This window comes from Macaca fascicularis, chromosome 20, assembly GCF_037993035.2.
Source record: "Macaca fascicularis isolate 582-1 chromosome 20, T2T-MFA8v1.1".
Lineage (NCBI taxonomy): Eukaryota > Metazoa > Chordata > Mammalia > Primates > Cercopithecidae > Macaca > Macaca fascicularis.
In genome coordinates, this window is record NC_088394.1 from 8,872,619 (window position 1) to 8,893,385 (window position 20,767).

Sequence of the window (20,767 nt, forward strand, 5' to 3'; positions counted from 1 at the left end):
TGGTCAGACAGCTCAGACACTCCCCTTTCCTATTTGCCTCTCTGGGAAATTAAAGTCTGCAGCCCTTTGATGACCATATGCTAATTACTAGCCACTTGCTTCTAAAAGGCAGATCTTATCTTGTCACTTGGCTGCTCAAAACTTTTTAATTTGTTTTCCATCAGGCTCAGGGTAAAGTCTAAACTTTTAGACAAAGCCTCTTCTTAACACTTAAGACTCTTTCTACACTAACACTGTACTACATGTTCCAAACATTCTGAAGGTCTTTCGTTTTCTGCAAAATTATGATTTATTGACTGACTGGCCAGACGGAGGGATGGATGGGTAGATGGATGGATGGGTGGGTGGATGGATGAATAGCTGGAGAGATGGATAAACAGATCAGTTAATGAATGAACTCCCAATTTATTTCATAGGGGTATTTAGTTATAGTCCTTAAAATACTTTCCTTTAGTCTAAATCATTCTCTACTTGCATCTCAGACACGTGCATGTGTCTGAATCATATTTACTCACCAGGTGCTGAGGTAGTTATGCCCTTTGGTGATGTTTAACTTCACTCATGGTTTTAACCTGTCATCTTGGTTCAGCCTCTGGGAGGCCTCGAGGGCCTGGTGGTGGACATCATTTTCCCTGATTCATGTTACACTTAATTATCTCCCTCTGACAACCAGGCACAGATTTCTAGTATTTTTCTCTTCTCGTTCTTCTATTTTTTTTTTTGAACTCAACCCTTAACACCTACCTATTTTGGCTCAAATGGAGGGCCAAGATGAGTGACAACTTCCAAGTGGAATCAGTCAATAGATTTTCAATTTCTAACACAACACTCTTCCCCAGGTTTAGTGATGATCTCCAGGATTATTTTTTTTCCCAAACTTCTTATTAGTTTTGCAATCATAAAAATGCCTTATGCAAAAAAAAGTTAATAATTTTTGAAGCTGTATAATGAATACAATGGGTTCATTATTCTATTCCATTTGCATGGATGCATAGAATCTATTCTTTTATTCTGTTGAGCTCTACATTTTAAAATGAGCAAAGATATGAAACTCATGATACCTAAAAGATGTGTGTGTTTATGTCTATTATTGAAAGAAAGATATAATAGCCCAATTATATTGTAATACAGAAATATTATCCAAAACATAATTATTTTCACTTCTAAATGCCTTACCCCAGTCCCTGAGCATAGGCCCACATTTTTAGAAGATGGCATTAATATTGCCCATGTCATTTTATGTTCTGCTTTATTCATTTCATAGTTGATCAAAAACATTTTTCGTATTTCCACACAGTTATATGATAATTTTTAATATCTGCATAATTTCCTATCACGTTGATAAAACAACACTGAGTCCATCCATCCCCTATGGAGGGACATTTTTATTATTTCTATGTTTTTGTTGCCATTGCTGTCATTGGAGATAATGTTACAAACCCTAATAAAAGATGCTGAATATAGAAGGTCTTATTGAAAATTTTCATCAATTTTTCCCTTTTCCAAAGAGTATTTGATTATCTCAGAACTCATAGTGTCCTTAGTTTCTGTTTTCATTTTTTTTCATGGTTTTCACACTTACGGATCATCTTTCTTAATATTTTGTAATCGTCTCCTCTCTAACTTTAACCTTAAGGAGCATATTAAATACTGCTGGCACAAGCACGCAGGTCTGGGGTCAAACCAACCTGAACTCCAATGCTTTATCCAACCAGTTAATAACTGTGAGAACTCAGAAGTGTGATTGACTATTTCTAGGTTTCAGTGTTCTCACCTGCAAAATGAGAATCGTACAGACGTCATAGGTTTATTATAGAGTACTTGAAGAAAACTTTTGTTGCTACTCTTAATATTTTTGTTATTACTGTATTTTGTTTGAATAGCCTGCAAAAGTTGAACTCAGAAAAAACAGGACCAGGTCTGAAAACTGTAACAGAATTTTTTTGTTTGCTTTTTTGGTTTGGTTTATTTGTTTGCTTGTTTTCTTTCCAATTTCCATTTTCATAACCAGAGAGCACTCTGCTGGCAAAAGATCAATTTTAGGGTATCCTCATCTAACTGGCCATACTAATCTTCCTCTGAGAAGTCTTCCCCTAATACCACACAATATTCATAAAAATAAATTTTAAGGCCAGGCGTGGTGCCTCACACCTGTAATCCCAGCACTTTGGGAGGCCAAGGCCTCATGGGCGGATCATGAGGTCAGGAGATCGAGACCATCCTGGCTAACATGGTGAAACCCCGTCTCTACTAAAAATACAAAAAATTAGCTGGGCGTGATGGCACGTGCCTGTAGTCCCAGCTACTCGGGAGGCTGAGGCAGGAGAATCACTTGAACCCGGGAGGCAGAGATTGCAGTGAGCCAAGATTGCACCACTGCACTCCAGCCTGGGTGACAGAGCAAGACTCCATCTCAAAAAATAAATAAATAAATAATTTAAAAATAAATGGCGACTGGCCTAATGAATGAGCTTCCCTCATTTTTCATAATCATGGTGATTCACTGAGGTGGTTTTGAAGTTTTCACCATTGTTAACAATTTTGCGGTCAATAATTTTGAGTAAAAAATATTTCCTTCAAAGGAGGATTATTTCCTCAGGACGAGTTTTTACATTTGGAATAACTGTGTCAGACAATTTAAATTTGACTCATTTTGAAATTATGCTTTTCTAAAGTTTCTGCATTGGGAATAACTGTGCTTTTCTAAAGTGCTGTACCAATTTTCTTACACCAGCTAAACCTTTTTTGGTTCAGTAATAACTAGAGGAAAGAGGATAGAGCATCCAAAAATAATGAATTCAGTTCATTTCAATAAGACAAGATTCATGTTCTGGGAAATGTCACAGGTGCATATGTCTTCTTTTATATTTGTTGTTTCAGACTATGTTTGTATATCAAATAACCAAACAAATGTTTCCATGGTAAAAGTATTGTAGCTTCTACTTAGCAACATATAAGCAAAGATTCAGAAATTAATCTGGAAAATAAAATTATGATAGGGGAAAAAACAAAAAGAACATTTGCTGTGCTAAAAACTCAACGGACTGAGCAAAAATACAATAAATCTTGATTAGGTTCAGTCTAATTTTGTCTTCCTTTATGTATCTCACAAATGTTAGCCGAACAGCAGAATATTGCTTAAAATAACATTCTGCTTTTAAACTTTTGGGCTTACAGAAATCTTTGCTTGTGGTTGTTATTATTAAGAAATAGTGATTTCCCTTTAGTCTTAGTTATGAAGTTGTTCTAGATTAGAATGCCAAAGTGTGGGACTGTCTAAGCTTGGAATTCCCTCCACCATCCTTTCAGTCTCTCTCTCCCTCTCTCTCTTCCCCCCAACCTTCTCCGTTTCTCTCTCCTCTATCTCTCTCTCTTTCTCTCCTTTCCTGTCTCCCCACTTCCCAGGCAGATTGCTTCTATTCTGTCAAACGTTCATTCACCTTTGCTAATGAGTAGCTAATGGGTTTTGGCATCATGTGACCCACAGGGATTGACAGGGCTGTTGGATCACGAGATGGCCTGGTGTGCTGTGATTGTGCCTATGGGATCCTTAAATCCAGCCCCAGAGCCATTTCCTAGTTTCCCCAATAGTTTCCTGGAACATAGGGTGTTTAGAAATAAAGCTCTATTTTAAAACCTCTGATTCACCACTTTATCTGGCTAACATCCTTCCCTCTTGGAATTGATAACATGTTGACTGTGAGTCATAATGGTAACTTCCTCATGAACATCTGATGTTGTGAAATTAACAAAGTCGAGAACTCCCCAACAGTTGAAGCCAAGAAATGAATTATAAAAATGTACTTCAGTCACAATACCAGAGAGAATCCGGTTATGAATTAGTAACAGATGGGAAAATACTATTCACTTCCAGTTTTACATAAATGTCTATAATGCTTGTTCTGATCATAAGTTTTTATTTCTTCCAGAGCTTCATTATGGTTCTGGAGATTCACCATTAAAAAATATAATAAAAAGCGTGGGTTGGGTAGATGCTATTTTTCTTTCTTCCCTCTCTGCTAGTTAAGCAAAAAATATTTAAAAAAATAAAAGTAAATAATTCAGGTGAACAATATACATATCATTTCATTGCTTACTTTTTGCTTTACAAAACAAATTATTATGCATTTCCTCAAACCAATTAGTCAAGGGTATTTATTTTTCTTTTTTTAGATTTGCATCTATGCTATGAAAGGAAACTGTTAGCTAATGAAATCTCTTAACTCCCTTTTTTCTCCATATTACTACAGCTCTCACACCACCTTTAAAAGTAAAACATGGCCGGGCGCGGTGGCTCACCCCTGTAATCCCAGCACTTTGGGAGGCCGAGGCGGGCGGATCACAAGGTCAGGAGATCGAGACCATGGTGAAACCCCGTCTCTACTAAAAATACAAAAAATTAGCCGGGCGCGGTTGTGGGCGCCTGTAGTCCCAGCTACTCGGGAGGCTGAGGCAGGAGAATGGCGTGAACCCGGGAGGCGGAGCTTGCAGTGAGCCGAGATCGCGCCACTGCACTCCAGCCTGGGCGACAGAGCCAGACTCCGTCTCAAAAAAAAAAAAAAAAAAAAAAAAAGTAAAACATACTGAGTATTTACAGCAAATTCCTGACATAAAAAGTGTCTATGTGAACTCACCAACAGTTGAAGCCAAGTGGTTAGATCATAGACAAAGAAAGAAGATTAATGCTCTTTGGTGTTCAGTTTGGTAGAGCCCTGATATTTTTCCCGGTCTTAATACTAATATCAGGCACAAAACATTAGCCTTCTTGGATTTCTCTCTACAGCCTCCTTCCCTGGAAAATTACCACCCACATTCTGGACCTCTTGACTGTCATCTTTGCTGGTGCCCTAGCTAGTTTCCCTGAGTTGTCTGGGGTCAAGGTTGAAGCCCTGGACCTGGATGATCCTCACTTCCAGTAGGCTGAACCACCTTGAGTCAGCTGTCTACTTCTGATCTTGAATGGACTGCAATATTGTGAGGTATGGGATCCGGCTACCTGAGGGAAGTTCAAGGGCAGATGATATAACCTTGAAGTGTGGAAGATCGGTCCTCCATGGAGTGAAACTTGACCAAAGGGAAACAGGGAATAGCAGAAGCTAGAGTAATAAATTCCTCCTCGTTTTTCTTTTATAGACCCTTCTCCTAATTGTAGATCTTTCTTGCAACACTGTTCTGTGAACATCCCTTCTGCTGGGCCACCAGGCTTGCTCAGCATACCTGATTTGCCTCTGTGCAGCACTTACAAAGTAGTGCTCAGCAGTGAAATGCAATGCACAGCATTACCTCATATCTTTCCCTGCCTTCCCTTCGTTTCCCCCAACAACCGTCGTTGTCCTAGGCTTTCAACTCTCAGAGTATCATTACTGTAATCCTTGCCTCAATCTCTGCTTTCTAGAAATGCCCTCTTCTACTTTGGGCATCGTAATTATTGGTACTGTCCCTTTTCACTCTTTTAAGTGGTGGGGACAACTTCTTTCCAGAAGAGAGAACTTTGGGAAAAAATAAAATAGAGTGTAGTAAGTTGAATGGTGGCTGTAAAGAAAGATAGGTGCTGATCCTCAGTACCTGTGAATATGGCCATATCTGAAATAGAGACTCTGCAGGTGGAATTAAGGATCTCAAGACCTGATAATGCTGGGTTTAGGGTGAGCCCTAAATCCAATGATGGGTGTCTTTATGAAACAGAAAAGGAGAAAATACAGAGAGAGACACAGAGAGCAAGGGGCCTGTGCAGCCACAGGTGGAGAAACTCTAAGAACTGCAGCAGGCACCACGAAGTAGGAGAGAGGCAGGAGATAGATTCTCCCACAGAGTCTCCCACAGAGTCTGGTGACACTGTGGTTTCAGACTCCTAGATTCTAGAACTGTGAGAGAATAGGTTTCTGTTGCCTTAAGCTGCCTGGTGTATGGTAATCTGTTATGGCAACCCTGGAAACAAATACAGAGAGGATGAACATTTACAGGTTTTCTTTTTCTTTCTTTCTTTCTTTCTTTCTTTCTTTCTTTCTTTCTTTCTTTCTTTCTTTCTTTCTTTCTATCTTTCTTTCTATCTTTCTTTCTTTCTTTCTATCTTTCTTTCTTTCTATCTTTCTTTCTTTCTATCTTTCTTTCTTTCTTTCTTTTTTCTAATGAGAGAGGAACTGGGCTTGCTTTGATTCATGCTTGTGTTTATGATTTGGAAATTATCCACATTCCTCGAATCCCCTTTCAGATATGTACTTCTTGCAAGCAACAGTGGTTGGATCATAGACAAAGAAAGAAGATAAATGCTCGTTGGTGTTCAGTTTGGTAGACCCCTGGTATTTTTCCCAGCCTATAAACTCTGGTTTACTCTAAGACCTACTTCATGGATGCTTTCTCGTCAGCTGCCCTCTGCAGTGGACTGAGCCATACGTCCCAAGCAGAAAGTCTTTCTCCAACCTGGTGAACTCCGATTGACCCTTCAAGAACTAGCCCAAATGTCATCTCTCCTAAGATGCCTTCCTGATTTTTCCCAGTCATTGAGCACTCACTCCCTCTTCTGTGCTCTTGAAGTGCCTGTTTTTTAGAGCACTATTCACCCTTTACTGCAAATGTAAATATGATTTTTCATCTCTTCCACTAAACCAGTGTGCATTTATTTGTGCTCAGGGTGGCCCATGAATTCCTACAGAAAATAAACAGCGGGTCTTGTTTGCAAGGCAGGATGCTTAGTGCAGTGTCTAAGAACAATTCCAAATTCAGAAATTATGTTCCTCTCATATCTTTTTCATTCTAGCTAAGCGGCTTACTCCCCATAGCCAATCTTCCTTCCTAAAGGCAACACTTTATTTGTGAAAGTGCTTTTAAAAAAAAAAAAAAAAAAAAGTGTGGGGGATATAGGCATTATTTTAGAGAGACTTTCTAAAGAACCATAACAAGTCTATTTGAATCTTTTATTTGGTATTAACTAGATATTTTATCATAAGTGAGCAGGGAGTTTCTGGTTCACTAGTCTTTATTGCTTTCTTGAATGCATTTCAACCTTTTCCATAGTTCAAGACCATATAATCCCCAGTCCTTTTTTCCTTCAAATTTTAACTCCTTCTCTATGTTCCTCATAACTCCTCCTGTTAACGTCTCTCAGAATTCATCGCTGAGCTGTCACCTTGAATGAAGATATGCTTTGAACTCATGGTGAATTGTGCCTTTTAAATAGGACCGTAACAATGGGAGTAGTTCAGCTTGGTTCACCCTTAGTCAAAAATACTTGTTCCAAGAATTTTTTTCTCCCCTCGATTCAGAGTAACCTGAGGGAGCCCTGCTCTGTAGCAATGGGGTCTATAATAGGTTTATCTTAGGAGGAGTTCTAGTCCCTGATCCTGGAATAATTAAGGAATGTTCTTGATGTCCCTTTTGAATTCCTGCAAAAGGGCACAGTGAATATTCACTGCAGTTTCCTACTGGTTATATGTATATATTATATATACTTTTTTTTTTTTTTTTTGCCTCTGTTCTTCCAACCTATTCTGTTCAACATCTGGCACCACTGTCTTCCCCAGGCTCATCTCCTTCAACATATTTTGTGCTTTAACCACAGAAAACTGTTTGGAACCTGTCTCTTTGTGTCTGCACATCCCATCCTTTCCAAATGGGATGACCTTTCTCTCTTTTTGCACCAGGAAAACTCGTCCTCAGCAATCAGAAAGAAACTTCCCTTCACCATAATGCCTGATGACTCAGAGGACATTTTTCTCGCCCTGAAATAATCTATTGAGATGTGAGTCTGTTCTTTGTTTCTTGTGCTCTAGGAAGCTCTAATAAATGAGGTACACTTTTTTCTCCTCCATCAAAAGACAGTGGCTGAAACTTTCTTTCCTGAATTTAGGTGTCTAGCCTGCATGGAGCTGGGGTTAAGGTAGTACAGGCATTCTTGACATCCCACCAAACACACGTTAATGAGCACTGTCTTAAGTGATTCTGAGCAGAGCAACTGCTTATTGTTGTCTACAGAGACGTATGCTAAGGAGTACAGAAAAAGGAAAGGATCGATTCTATCACAGGAATAGCAGGGTGAGGGTTTATGATAAAGCAAAGCCTGGTTTGGGAATGTCAGAGTGTAGAGAAAGCAGTATCAGGAGATGGGCACACTTTAAGTGGAAATAAAGGAGGCAGGAAGGAAGCTGGAAAGCCAGGAAATTAAATTGAAGGTGAGAGAGGTGAACAAGCCTAGATCCATCTGTAGAGTTCCTAAGGTTTGAGTCAAGATCCAAGTCTGTTCAGCGATATACGGTCTCCAGTTCTATAAAGGGATGGGTCAGAAAATTACCATTGTGTGAATGTTTAATCTATGCCCAGCACAGTGTTAGGTAATTTGATGACAGCATTTCATTTATTCACCAAGTGACCCTGTGAAGGATGTATTATTAAGCACGCTGCTCAGAAAAGGACACCGAAGCTCAGAGAAGGCCTTTGAGAATCAAAATGTGAGTTCCATTTCAGTATGTCTGAGCGTAAAGATGCTCTTTTTAGTCTACTAGGTCATCTCGCCTTTTGAAGCCAGGGATCTAGGCCATACCTGGTCTCATATAGGTATTGTCCCAGTGGTATCAGCCTCTACCTCACAGGAGAAGGAACCCAGGACAAATAAAGCCCATATCACCATTTGGAGGCACCAAATCAAGTTCTATAATGCCTAGTCCGGTCCTGACCCCTAACAAGATTCCCTCGCTACCCAAGAAGGCAGCGGAGCAGTTAGAAACTTAACTGTCAACTTGGAAATTCTCTAAGCCCTTCTACCTCTCTCAGCCAATTGCTTTTCCCCAGCGTGAGCAGTAAAGGCCTGTTGACACTCATAGGTGGAAGGCTTCCACCTCTCTTGTGGGGATGAATCTTTGGCTAACTGTGTTGAGCCTCTTCTGTCATTATTATTGGTTTCTTTTATGGCCTCCCCTGGAGCCTAAGACTTATTGTAAGTATCAGCCCTGTTAGAAGGTTCCAGAGGGGATCATTGGAGCTTTACGGAAAATTTTCCATCTGCTAAATAACCTTGAGAAAAGAGTTTAGTTACTGACTCCCTGACTCATCTCTCCACCTTCCCAGCCAGTCTCTGGGGGGAGTTTATGTTTCTGACATCAACTAGAACTTGAGAGTTTCGCTCCATGGTTGACATAAAGCATTCATTTAATGACAGAATAAATTGGAGTTTCTGATTGACCTTGTTATGTCCTTGTCATTTAAACCTGTTCAAGTCTGGAGTGCATGCTCCCAATCCACCTAGTATGTGCCTGCCCCCTCCACCCTTACATGCATATAGATGACATTTTGTTTGCCCTCTTTCAGAGTCTGGAAAATAGATACATGGTTCCAGGCTCTAGTTCTTAAATCCCTCATCCTCCATTAAGCTCCTTGAGATTACTCTGTGAATCACTATGGTTTAAGAACACCATGCCTTGAAAAAAATAGATTGATATAAGTATGGATTTAAAGACTTTCTCAGGCTTTATGCTACCCTACAGGTGAGACAGGAGGGGAACTATGTCTTCATTCATCTAGGGATCACATGGGAGCCTGTGAACCACAGCACATTCGACCATCAACCCACCATTTCCCCCCAGAAGTGTCACAGTTGAGAGTGAGCTGGGTGTACAAGAAGAAGGTGCAAGGCATCAGGGAAGTCACTGAAGCAGGACAAAGGTATGTTGCATTCGGCAAGATTATGCTGGCATGGAACAGCAATGTGACCATAAGTAAATATCCAAAGTGTGGATATTTACTGTAATATTTACTGTAATAATCATTTTTGTACTTGTAAAAATCATGCTACAATTATTTCTTGCAATTTCTCCATGAATAAATATCTTCCACCCATTCTACAGATGCCAAAACTGAATCTCATACAGTTGTATATGTCTTTGTTTTTTTAGATCCTGAGTGTGAGGCTTGACTTTTTACTTTTTGTGTGCCAGGAGATGAACTTGAGGTTAGGGTTCAAGTTAGGCTGGGTGTGGTGGTTCATGCCTGTAATCCCAGCACTTTGGGAGGCCAAGGCAGGCCGATCACTTGAGGTCAGGAGTTTGAGACCAGCCTGGCCAACATGGTGAAACCCCGTCTCTACTAAAAATACAAAAATTATCTGAGCATGGTGACATGTGCCTGTCATCCCAGCTACTTGGGAGGCTGAGACAGGAGAATTGCTTGAATCTGGGAGGCGGAGGTTGCAGTGAGGTGAGACTGGCAACTGCACTCCAGCCTGGGCAACACAGCAAAAGTTTGTCTCAAAAAGAAAAAAGAAGAAGAAAGAAAGAAAAAAAAAGAGATTAGGGTTCAAGTTTGTTGAGATTAATTTGAATGATGATTCTGCTATTGAGTCTGCTAATGATCTTGAGCCCAGGAAGCATTAGGAGCCTAAAGTAAATAGACCCTGGAGCCAATGAGTCTGGATTTGTAGCTTGTCTTCTCTAGTCTGGAAAATGAGAACTATAGTGTTTAGTTTCTGGAGATTTGTTGGGAAGTAAGTGAACTACTATTTTTAAATAGATGCTCAATAATTGTTGGGTCTCTGCTTCTCACAGAATAGTGTCAAATATTCATTGTTTCTAGTATAGCAAACTGTCTCACCCGTCACCTCTGAACTTCCACAGATGTTTATCCATCCCTATCTTAGAGAACCTGGCAACTTCTACTTTCATTATGCACAAAATTAAGCCTAGTGTTACAAATAGTGGGAACAGGAACTTATCACTGAATGTATTACTCAGGTTTCTCCAGAGAAACAAAACCAATAGGATATATGTATAGATGATGATAGATAGATAGATAGATAGATAGATAGATAGATAGATAGATAGACAAATATAGATAGATAGATAGATATGTTGATAGATAAACAGATAGAGACAGATATATAGGTAGATAGATAGTTAGATAGAGATATATAAACAGATTTATTATAAGGTATTGAGTTGATGCAATTTTGGAGGCTGACAAGTGCCAATATCTGCAGAGTGAGTCAGCAAGCTGGAGACCCAGGAGAGACAAGAGTGTCATTTCAGTCCAAAGGCCACCAGGCCTGAAACCCCAAAAAAGCAGCCGATGTCTAAGTTTCAGTTTGGAGGCAGGAAAAAGTCAATTTCCCAGTTCAAAGGCAGTCAGGCAGGAGAAATCTGGGGGAGGGTCAGCCTTTTTGTGCTATTCAAGCCTTCAACAGATTGGATGAAGTCCCCTCACATTAAGGAGTGCCATCTTCTTGACTCAGTCTAATGACTTACATATTAACCTCACCCAAAAGCACCCTCACAAGAATGCTCAGAATAATGTTTCACCAAACATCTGGGCACTCTATGGCCCAATCAAGTGGACACATAAAATCAACCATCACACTGAATAAGTGAACTTCTACAAACTGGGCCCCACTAACTCCTCCTCTACAAACAGACACATCTTTCCCCCATCTTTGTGTTTCTCAGGCCATATTGGTTGCTCCTGCCTGCCTCCAGAGAGTTTCCTCTGGTAATTAGAGCACAGGAGTTAAAAATGTTATCGGCACTTTGTAGTCACTCACAGAGAGCATTAGGACCCAGTGTTCCTTGGGTTCTCCAACCAGCCTCTCTGCACCTGCTCCAGAATCCTCCTGTCATCTGGCTCTTTTCTTTCTGCCTTTTCTATGGAACCTCTGAATCCTACACATTTGATGCTGAAGGTCTTTCTCAAAGCTAATCAGGGTTTTAAAAATGCAGCTCAGCCCGAGTATGGGAGAAAGGAAATTGAGGCTTAGGCATAGCCAGCAACTTCCCCCAGGCTACCCCACTAAGAAACCGTGAATAGGAGATTTGAATACTCTGCATTGCTCTTTGCTCTGCTGGCACTTCTCTTTTAGACACTAGAGAAGCCAGTATTAGAAGATGAAGTGGCACCCCAAAGAAAGAAAAAGATAAACCGTCAGAGGAGATAGGGATTGGAACAGAATAAAAGATAAAGAACTTCCTTCTCCAAGAGCTCTGTTGGGTAAGTCATCAAAAAAAAAAAAAAAGGTATACTATTTTGTGTGTCTAGCAGTCATAGTAGCATATTTTTTACAACAATCATTGGGTGTGGTAACCTTAAGAAAGGCACTTCCTTGAGGATTTTTAACCTCTAAGAGATCGACGGTCTTGACTCTGGTGAAGTCAGGTGTGTGCTGGGTCTTCCCAGCATTGCCAAGCTACAGAGAGCAGAGGCTGCATCCTCCCCCCTCATCTATCCCCTCATTGCTGATTTTATGGAATCAACCACAGTGACGAATGGCTCTGCATTTGGATGGCTGTCCCAGCTCTGGTCACAGCTGAAGCTCTCTATCACTGTTGACGTATGTGCACTCTGAGAGTTCAAGTGCAATCGGCCATCTGTCCAGGAGGCTGGACCCATCCTCAGCATTGAAATAGCAATGGAAAGAGCCAGCTCTCCTCCAGCAGGCACCTGGAGCCCAAAGCTTGCAGGCACAGCCTCACCAGCAACTGAACAGGACTGGGAAGGTCCCCAGTTCAGCAGCAGGTAGAAGAAGGGGGTTGTGCAAAATAAATGGGAGTGCACAGCCATTACCTCTGAAAGTGCCCAAGAGAAACGATTCCCAGAGTGAGTGGGGCAAAAGGCAGAGGGCGTGGTTTGTGGCTTCAGTCAAATTTGAATGTATTTGCTCTATTCCCTGCAGGATGTGCGACCTTGAACATGTCACACTATTTTCCAGTTGAACAATTTCTTCAACTGGAAAATAGCAGTAGACTCCTTTTTTTTCCTGCTACTCGGACCATTGTGGGAATTACTGACATGAAAATTGGCTTTGTCCATTAGAGAACAATGTACTGTGGTTAGCACTGTTTCCTCGGTTTGGTCAGCTATGGCCCACCTGCACAACATAGATTTTATTATTTATGGAGGGAAATGAGGGGGGGAAGAACCAGATGGTGTGGCTCAAGCTCATTTTAGGAAAAAAGCAATATAAATATATATATATATATGCCTCAGAAATGTTGACGGAAAAAAGAGCCAAATGAAGATCCTTTACTTTTATTTATTTTTGTTTTCATTTATTTATTTTTTTAAGATAGAGTATCTTTCTGTCACCCAGGCTGGAGTGCAGTGGTGTAATTTTGACTCACTGCAATGTCCACCTCCCGGATTCAAGCAGTTCTCATGCCTCAGCCTCCTGAGTAGCTGTGATTACAGGCACCCGCCACCACACCCGGCTAATTTTTGTATTTTTAGCAGAGACAAAATTTCACCATGTTGGCCAGGCTGGTCTCAAACTCCTGACTTCAGGTGATCCACCTTCCTCGGCCTCCCAATGGTCCTTTACTTTTAATTGAAAGCGTGGCACATAATCAGGGAAAATTTAAGTAGCACCTATAATCCCAGCACTTTGGGAGGCTGAGGCAGGCGGATTGCCTGAGCTCAGGAGTTCGTGACCAGCCTGGGCAACATGGTAAAATCCCATCTCTACTAAAATACAAAAAATTAGCCGAGCATGGCAGCGTGCACCTGTAGTCCCAGCTACTCAGGAGGCTGAGGCAGGAAAATTGCTTGAACCCAGGAGGCGGAGGTTGCAGTGAGCTGAGATCGCGCCACTACACTCCAGCCTGGGCGACAGAGCGAGGCTTCATCTCAAAAAATAAACAAATACATAAATATAAAGCCATAATAAATAAATAAATCTTCTCTCTCCCTTCCTCAGACTACCAGGTCTCCCTCTCCCATGAAACCACTGTTGCTAGTTTCCTGTATATCCTTCAAGTAACAATCAATGTGTGGACAAGAGGAGCATTCTATAAAACGTACTTTTTACTTCGCTTTTTATCACTAAGTATCTCTTGTTCCTTATCCTAACGTGTATATCTGTCTCCACCTTTGCCTGACTGTGCAGTATTCCATCTTATGAATGTACCATTATTTATTGTATCAGTTTCTTCTTCCGTAACAAGTCTTTTGTTATTATAAACAATGCAGCAAAAACAAACATATTACAAAAATCATTCTTTGTGCACATATAGCAAATGGTGGGATAAAAGCCTGGCTGAGTATGATACAGACACATTTATTCCCAGTTTGACAAACCGATCCGCCCTTCCAGCAACAATGTATCCAGGTATCTGTTTACACATAGCAGCACCAAGAGATTTTACTTTTCCCTTCCGGAGCATTTGCCCATAGTATCTATGTATATTTTTATTTATGTTTTGTCTTTTGGTTTTGTTGAGGGGTTGGGGGCGGAAATGCTGTCAAGATAAATGAACCATGAAACCCAATTTATAAAAGAGCTACGCTCAATTGCGGCAAATGCAGGGATACTTGCATCTCAAATGCACCCCTGCAATGACGTCTGTGGGGAGCCTATGGAGGGAGCTGCCTCACCGAGAAGGCCTCTTGCCTTTTTATTTTTGCAAATATTCAGCAGGGATGGAGGGAACTGCGTCTGGTCTCTCCACTTTCTTCCTGGAGAGAAGAGGACATGAAGGAGAACAGAAGGCAAGGACAATACATTCCACTCACATTTCTAAGAAGTCCATGACCGGAAGCTGCCACAAAAATAATGCAAAGGTCTGTCACCACTCACAGACGCGAGGCCTCACAGGAAGCCCACTTGAGCTGAGAGGTGAAGTTGTTCCCTGCAGATGCGCACATGAAAATGAGATAAATAGTGAACTCTTTGAAGGTAATTTATCCACCCCTCACTACCTGCCTTCCCAGATACACAGACAAGCCTGTGTTTGCCACAAGCAGAAAAGAAAGGAGAGATAGGTTGCAGTCCCTTCGAGGCTACCCCGGGTCAACTTTATCAAAATGATAAAATGTTTTGGGTCTTGGCAGCCCCCCTGGGCTGACTCTGGGTTGGGCTTCCTGAGGTATTAAGGGGTGAAAGAGGTGAGTGCACGGCTCTTCCTGGTGCATCCCAGGGGCATCTCTTATGTCGCCGCTGATAGCAGTTTTATCAAGATAAATCTAGTGCTGCTCTGGAAGGATATTAATAAATTATCTAGTAATGAAAAATGTGAGAGGAACCATACTCTTACATCAGGCCTGTGATGATTACTTTGATAGATGCACTGGCAAGATTTCCTTGACAAGGCAGAAATGAGAAACACGACACATAAACCTTTAAGGGTGACCTCAGAGGAAAACAGAAGTTGCTGGATGATACAGAAGCAGAAACGGGAAAACCAGAGCTCCGAGGCACCGCGTGTCAACCACCAGATGGATTAGCTCTGCTGATCAACCAATCATGGAGTGTGGAGCCAGAGGCAGAAAGGGAGGAGAATAGAGAAATAAAAGGGAGGGAAGAAGACACAAAAGGCTTAGCTGTAGTCACAGCAGTGTGGGCTCTCGATTGACACGGACCTCGGTTGGAATCCCAGGTGTTTCTGGAACATTGCTGGAATACTCTAAGCCTCAGTTTCATCATCTGTCAATGAAAAGTATGGTAATAGCACTATAATATGGTTTGGCTCTGTGTCCCCACCCAAATCTCATCTCAAACTGTAATCCCCACATGCTGGGGGAGAGGCCTGGTGGGAGGTGATTGGATCACGGGGGTGGTTTCCCCTGTGCTGTTCTCATGATAGCGTTCTCATGAGATGTGGTTGTTTGACAAGTGTGTGGCTCTTCCCCCTTCTCTCTCTCTCTCCAGTAAGACGTGCCTTGCTGCCCCTTTGCCTTCAGCCATGATTGTAAGTTCCCTGGGGCCTCCCCAGCCATGTAGAACTGTGAATCCATTAAACTTTTTTTTTTTTTTTTTTTTTTAAATAAACTGCCCAGTCTCAAGTAGTTCTTTATGGCAGTGTGAGAATAGGCTAATGCACACCAAAATTGCAGAGTTGTGGGGGACTGCATACAATAATAATTGGAAAGCTTTGGGAAGCAGTAAGTACTCATAAACAATAGCATAATCACTTAAAGTAGTGGGGTCTATGTGAAGAGCTGAGAACTGTGGTTATGTTTACTATGAAAGAAGCAGAAACTAAGATGAAGCTGTTGAAAAGGGGGACCTGGGTGCTCAATGTTCCTTAACACAAATCATTGAGTTCCTGTTGCTCTGTTAGATTCTGGGGATGCTAACTGAAATTGGGCATTGCTTCACTCCATAAGGAACACAGATTCTAGTGTGGGAGACAAATGTATTAGTAGACAAGTAATCCAAATAAAGTAGAATAAGGGCTAGAAGAAAGGAGAGCACATACAAACTTACGGGGTGGTTTTTGAATCAGACTGAGGGAAGGCTTGCTTGGAGAAGGAAACTTGAAATGGAATTTTGCTGATAAATAGGACTCATCGATGGAGTGAAGAATGGGAAATGTTAAAGATGTTTCTGGTAGAGCAAATTTACAAGAAAAAAATCTGGGAATGGCATGGGATTTGGTGCAATTGTGGTACAGGATGGAAACCAGGGAGTATCCACCAAAAAGAAGAAGTTAGAGAAGTAAACCTGGCCAGATTAATTGAAGTCACGTTGCGAGCATGTGTGCAATAATGTAGTGAAAAATCACTGACTTTTTAGCATCTGTTTCTCCCCTATGTTAGCAACTGCTCCTTCATTCACTTTCAGACACTTTCCTTTCCAGCACTCCCATTGATTTTTGAGCTGCAGAACTGCACGCAGAAGGCTGGGGGCAGGGCAGAAGAGCAGGCAGAGTCCTCAGAGGCACAGTCACCTGCTAATTATTTGTATCTGAACCTCCATGAGTACATGGTGCAGCTCACTGAAGGCTAGGGGGGCATAAGGACTAAGAGACAGCTTCAAAAAATCTGAAAATAACTGGGCACGGTGGCTCACACCTGTAATCCCAGCACTTTGGGAGGATGAGACAGGTGGATCACCTGAAGTCAGGAGTTCAAGACCAGCCTGACCAACATGGTAAAACCCCATGTCTACCAAAAATACAAAAATTAGACAGGCATGCTGGCCTGTGTATGTAATCCCAGCTACTCGGGAGGCTGAGGCACAAGAATCACTTGAACTTGGGAGGTTGAGGTTGTAGTGAGCTGAGAATGAGCTATTGCATTCCAGCCTGGGCAACAGTGTGAGACTCTGACTCAAAAAAAAAAAAAAAAAAAAAAAAGAAGAAGAAGAAGTGAAAATATGCAGGTGGGCTGTAGAGCAGAAAGAGTTCTCCAAGGTCCAAAGAGCTGGAGCCTTGGTAGCGAAGGAGAGACAGAGATCGAAGAAGTCATGCTAGGACTCAGATCCCAATTCCTGCTGAAGGAATAATCTTGATCTTACGTTCAAATCATTTAAAACCAATGGTGAACTGAAGGACACTGAAGCTGCAACCCAACCCAAACCCAGTAAAATTAGGATGAGATTAAAGGGAATGAACCCTTCCACTCTAATGTGGATGTCTGAGAAGGGACAGAATAAACCATTTTCTGGGGTAGTATTTCTTGACTCAGGCTCTAGTCATCTTGTATATACAATGTCTTTCTTTTTTCTTTTTTTTTCTTTTTTGAGATGGAGTCTCACTCTGTCCCCCAGGCTGGAGTACAGTGGCACAATCTCAGCTCCCTGCAATTTCCACTTCCCAGGTTCAAGTAATTCTCCCATCTCAGCCTCTCAAGTAGCTGGGATGGGATTGCAGGTGTTCACCACTACCTCTGGCTAATTTTTGTATTTTAGGTATAGACAGCATTTCACCACGTTGGCCAGGCTGGTCTCGAACTCCTGATCTCAAGTGATCTGCCTGCTTGGCCTTCCAAAATGCTGGAATTACAGGTGAGAGCCACCACATCCAGCCCACAATGCTTTTCAAATACAATTCTAAGATATTTAAAAAGTAGGCAAATGTGCTCAAATTAGCTAGAAAAAAAACTGATTGATAAACACACAAATGACCTAAATGTTAGAATTAGCAAAAAACACTTTAAGATAACTACTATCAATATGTTAAAGAATCTAGTGGGAAAATTGAACAATATGCATAAATAGAAGGGGAATTAAAACAGAAATGTTAAAATACTACAAAAGAAACAACTGGAAATGTTAGAACTGAAAAATATAATAGCTCTAAGAAAGAATCCAAACCCAAATGCCCATCAATGATGGACTCGATAAATAAAATGTGGCACATATACACCATGGAATACTATGCAGCCATAAAAAAGAATGAGTTCACGTCCTTTGCAGGGACATGGATGGAGGTGGAAACCATCATCCTCAGCAAACTAACACAGGAATGGAGAACCAGACACCACATGTTCTCACTCATAAGTGGGAGTTGAACAATGAGAACACATAGTCACAGGGAGGGGACCATCACACACCGGGGTCTGTCAGGGGGTGGGGGGCAAAGGGAGGGAGAGCATTAGGACAAATACTTAATGCATGCGGGACTTAAAACCTAGATGACGGGTTGACAGGTGCAGCAAACCACCATGGCACATGTACACCTATGTAACAAACCTGCACGTTCTGCACATGTATCCCAGAACTTAAAGTAAAATTAAAAAAAAAAAAAAATCCATCAAATGAGCTTAACTGTAGCCTGAAATAGAATAAAAATATAATAAAAAGTAAAAGTCAGTAAAATTATCTATACTGATTCATCAAGAAAAAGAAAAGGAGCATCAGAGACCTGCAGGACAAAATCAAACAGTATAATTTATGTATAACTGGGGCAGGTGTGGTGGCTCACACCTGTAATTCCAGCACTTTGGGAGGCCTAGGTAGGCAGATCGTTTGAGGTCACGAGTTCGAGACCAGCTGGAAGTGGTGGTGTGTGCCTGTAGTCTCAGCTACTTGAGAGACTGAGGCAAGAGAATCGCTTGAACCCAGGAGGGGGAGATTGCAGTGAGCCAAGATTGTGCCACTCCACTCCAGCCTGGGAGACACAGTGTTACTTTATCTCAAAAAACAAAATTTTTTATATATATATATAGAGAGAGAGAGAGAGAGAGCGCGCGAGAGCGAGAGAGAGAGTCCCCATAGAAAAATGAAAGAAAAATAGTACAGAAGAAATATTGGAAGATAAAAGAGGAGAATTATCCAATTCAAAATACAGTGTCAATCCCCAAAACCCAGAAGCTTAACAAACATTTAGCAAGATAAATAAAAAGCAAATTACACGTAGACACATTGCCCTCCAATTCCAGAACACAAAAGACGTAGTGAAAAACCTTAAAAGTATCCCAGAAAAAAAATACGTCTTACAGCAAGAGAACAACGAGAGTTGGCTGATAGATACTTAATCAGAGACAAGGCAAGTCAAAAGACATTTGAATAACATCTTTGAAGTTGTAGAATTTAATTAATTAATTAACACATCTATCAACCTCAAATTTTCTACACTGCAAAAATGTCTTTAAAAATGAAAGAAAATTGAGAATATTTTCCATTAACAAGAGGTAAGAAATTTTGGCTTCAGCAGATGCACAGCAGAAGAAACGGGGAAGGTTGAATGGTGGAGGCTCATATATATCTACAGATAGAAGTGCAAAAAAGTAAACATGTTGGTAAATACAAACAACGATTTATTTTTATTCTTATATTTTTATTTTTTAAAGCTCAAGTGAATTTTTATTTTAAAATATTGAATTAACAACCTAAAGGAAGCATGATTCTAAGGTCTTGTGGGTTGACAACCCATTTAGAAATAGCGGGTATGAACACAATCGTGCAAGAGCAAGGTACAGATGGAGTAGTATTGCTACAGTAGGTAGCTGGTCAGGTAGCAGCACGGCAGGAGAGGGCTCCCTCCTATACATACCAGGACTGTCAGGCAGCGATCAGGTGATGGTCGGATGGCTGTTACACTGTCTCGCTAAAGTAATCATTGGTCACAGCTGGCGTCAGGAGAAGGCGGTCTCCTAGTTGATAGAAAACATCTGAAACTGGTGACCAGCAGCTTCCTGATAAGATCTCAGGAGTGGGAAGAAGTAATGCAAGTAAGGCGGATTTCCAGGCAACGTCCTGTAAGTATGCCAGTGTAGAAAACCCCCAAGCAAGAGGTCGAGCCGTGCACTTGGTCGCTCCAGTGGCCTGCTTGGCCCTCTTTCAAGTGGACTTTCCTTCCTTTCATTCCTGCTCTCAAGCCTTTTAATACACTTTCCCTCCTGCTCTAAAACTTGCTTGGTCTCTCCTTCTGCCTTTTGACCCTCAGGAGAATTATTTCTTCTGAGGAGACAACAATTGAATTGAGGTTGCTGCAGACCCTTATGGGTAACTACTACCACCGCTAACAGCATGACTGGAAAGTCCTTTTAGTGTTTGTGTAGGGGCATTATAGCATTTAAAGGTAGATGGTATTTTTACTAGAGACAAAGTTGCACTATTAGCCGGGTGTGGTGGCGGGGTCTGCAGTCCCAGCTACTCAGGAGGCTGAGGCAGGAGAATTGCTTGAACCTGTGAAGTGGAGGCTGCAGTGAGCCACGATTGTGCCACTGTACTCCAGCCTGGGCAACAAAGCAAGACTCCAGCTCAATAAAAATAAAAAACAAAATAAAGGTAGACAGTAATGTTAAAGATGCACATTATAAACCTGACGACATCACTAAACTGAACAGAGCATTACTGCCTTTAAGGCCTTGGACGGATTTGATGAGTTCCACCCGAGTTACGAAGGGTACTCTGCTTTACTTAAAATTAACTGATTGTAAATGTTAATTGCATCTAAAAAAAATTTGGTTTTTTTGAGGCAAAGTCACACTCTGTCACCCAGGGTTACCTGTGAAAACGCACGGTCTCTGAGACATGCTCCAAATCTTCCGAATTACATTCTCTGGATGGGACGCTAGAATCTGCATGCACCATCAGGCTAGTTGATTCTGAGACACTGAGAAAACTAAAATC

General features: G+C 41.3%; 1 long non-coding RNA gene across 12 annotated transcripts in view; it reads left to right on the forward strand.

The window, feature by feature from the left end:
• The window catches only part of LOC102142331 (uncharacterized), a 97,958-nt gene that overhangs the window by 38,952 nt on the left and 38,239 nt on the right, over positions 1–20,767 (forward strand). For 5 of the 12 annotated variants that reach the window (XR_010584005.1, XR_010584008.1, XR_006694701.2 and 2 more), the window contains 8 exons: positions 4,784–4,979; positions 7,641–7,738; positions 8,363–8,444; positions 9,514–9,654; positions 11,837–11,964; positions 13,667–13,766; positions 14,384–14,644; positions 15,031–15,727. This is a non-coding gene — a long non-coding RNA (uncharacterized lncRNA). Of the gene's footprint in view, positions 1–4,783; positions 4,980–7,640; positions 7,739–8,362; positions 8,445–9,476; positions 9,655–11,836; positions 11,965–13,666; positions 13,767–13,982; positions 14,078–14,383; positions 14,645–15,030; positions 15,728–20,767 lie in introns of those variants that run through there. The other 7 variants (XR_010584009.1, XR_010584012.1, XR_010584010.1 and 4 more) reach the window with 6 other exon arrangements.